At 43.2% G+C, this 2,114-nt stretch overlaps 1 non-coding gene across 1 annotated transcript; it reads left to right on the top strand.

Annotated features, from left to right (window-relative positions):
• The first annotated feature begins 1,583 nt into the window (after window positions 1–1,583).
• On the top strand, window positions 1,584–1,690 carry LOC112536668. The gene has a single exon (XR_003080636.2). It is a non-coding gene; the product is annotated as a small nucleolar RNA R71 (small nucleolar RNA).
• The last annotated feature ends 424 nt before the right edge of the window (window positions 1,691–2,114 follow it).

Raw genomic sequence — 2,114 nt, 5'->3', positions numbered from 1 at the left:
CCTCCTCTCCTTGCAAAGCTACCTACAAAGGATCATCAAGCAATATTTCTTGTAAATGAGACTCAACTAAATCATCCAGAATATCAATAGAAAATACAACATCATCATGGTCTAAAGAGTGTCTCATAGTAGTAGCTAGGTCAAAGGTAATGATATCATCGTCTACCCTAAGTTGAAGCTTTCCATCACAAACATTTATTATAGCCCTAGATGTTGCAAGAAACGGTCTACCTAGGATCAAAGGCACAATACTCTCACCTTCCATATCCATAACTACAAAATCCATAGGAAAATAAACTTGTCTACCTTAACAAGCACATCTTCAATAATACCCCTAGGAATCTTAACAGTCCTATCAGCTAACTGAATGCTCATCTTAGTGGGCTTAGGTTCACTCAAACCTAATTTATCAAACAGACTAGTGGGCATCAAATTTATACTAGCTCATAAATCAGCTAATGCACCACTAATAGGCAAATCGCCAATGATACAGGGAATAGTAAAACTCTCTGGATCTCTCCTTTTGAGTGGCAGCTTGTGTTGAAGAATAACCGAACACTCCTCGTTCAGAGTCACTAGTCCCAAATCCTCCAACTTCCTTTTATTACTCAAGATTTCCTTTAAGGACTTGGCATACTTCAGCATCCGTAAAATAGCTTCAACAAAAAGCAGGTTAATCCATAGTTGTTTAAACAAGTCAAGAAACTTACCAAACTGTTTATCAACCTTCTTCTGCTTAAGTCGAGCAGGGTAAGGGACTGGTAGCTGGAACTCTCTCACAGGGCCCTTCTGCCTGTCTTCCAACTTTTCTTCTCCCATTGTCTCAAGCTCTGGCTCTTTCTTAGCTGGCTTATCCTGCATGAAAACATCCTCATCATCAGCTAATGGTAGAGAGCTAGATAATTGCTTACCTGATCGCAAGGTGACAGCCTTGCAATGCTCCCTAGGGTTTGACTCTATTGTGTTGGGGAGCGATCCTTGTGGCCTAGATTTCTTCTCGGTGGTTGAAATTTGTGATGGTATAGCTGCTTCTTCTGTGGTGGTACTGATGCGATCTCTAAAAGCTTCAGTGGACCACGGGTGTTATTGTTTCTCCACCTGAAATTTGAAAGATTACGCCAGCCGAGGCTGTATGTATTGTTGTATGGGTTGTTCTACTGTCTGGGTGCATTAGCCATGTGGTCTACCTGTTCAATGTCAACAGAAACAAGAGAAAAAGAATTATTACTCGAAGCAAACATTCCTCCCGCATTATAGTTTACACCGTAGTGCAGGCCACCATAAAATTTGCAGCTTATCTGGGCTGCATGAACCAGCATCTGAAGCTGGTCTAACTTCTTGGTCAAAAGCTCCACTTGAGCTGCCAGGCTACTGTGGAGTCCAAATGATTGACCACTCCCTGCCTCACTGGTCTGCTCCTCGAAGACTGCCACTGGTAATTGTTCATGGGCATATCCTCTATTAAGTTATGAGCCTGCTCAGGCGTCTTATTGTCCAGCGCCCCTCCTGCTGCTGCATCAACCATTTGTCTAGTAGCAAGGTTCAAACCACTATAGAATGTCTGAACCTGCATCCAGACTGGTAGACCGTGATGTGGACAGCATCTCAATAACTCCCTGTACCTCTCCCAGGCATCATACATGCTCTCGTCTTTCATCTGCACAAAAGAAGAAATGTCATTCCTTAATTTAGCAGTCTTAGCTGGAGGAAAGTACTTGTAGAGAAATTTCTCAGCCAATGATCTCTATGTCGTGATAATGTTGGCTGGGAGCGACTGCAACCATCTTTTCGTTCGGTCCCTCAGAGAGAAAGGAAACAGCCTCAACCGATTTGCATCATTAGTTGTTCCATTTATCTTGAAGGTGTCGCAGATCTCCAAAAAGTTGGCGATGTGAGCGTTTGGGTCCTCGCTCGGCAGTCCCCCAAATTGTACACTATTTTGCACCATTTGTATCACATTTAGCTTTATTTTGAAATTGTTGGCTGCCACAGGTGGTCACAATATACTCGTTTGTCTCCCCTCAAGAGAAGGTCTAGCAAACTCGTACATAGTTCTAGCTTCATCCGCAGCCCGATTGTTGTCCCCCATCCTTGCTGGTCGATTCACAGTAGCT

This window comes from Ricinus communis, chromosome 9 (assembly GCF_019578655.1).
Source record: "Ricinus communis isolate WT05 ecotype wild-type chromosome 9, ASM1957865v1, whole genome shotgun sequence".
NCBI lineage: Eukaryota > Viridiplantae > Streptophyta > Magnoliopsida > Malpighiales > Euphorbiaceae > Ricinus > Ricinus communis.
Note: the sequence above shows the minus strand (reverse complement) of the source record. Positions and strands in the feature narration are given on the sequence as shown.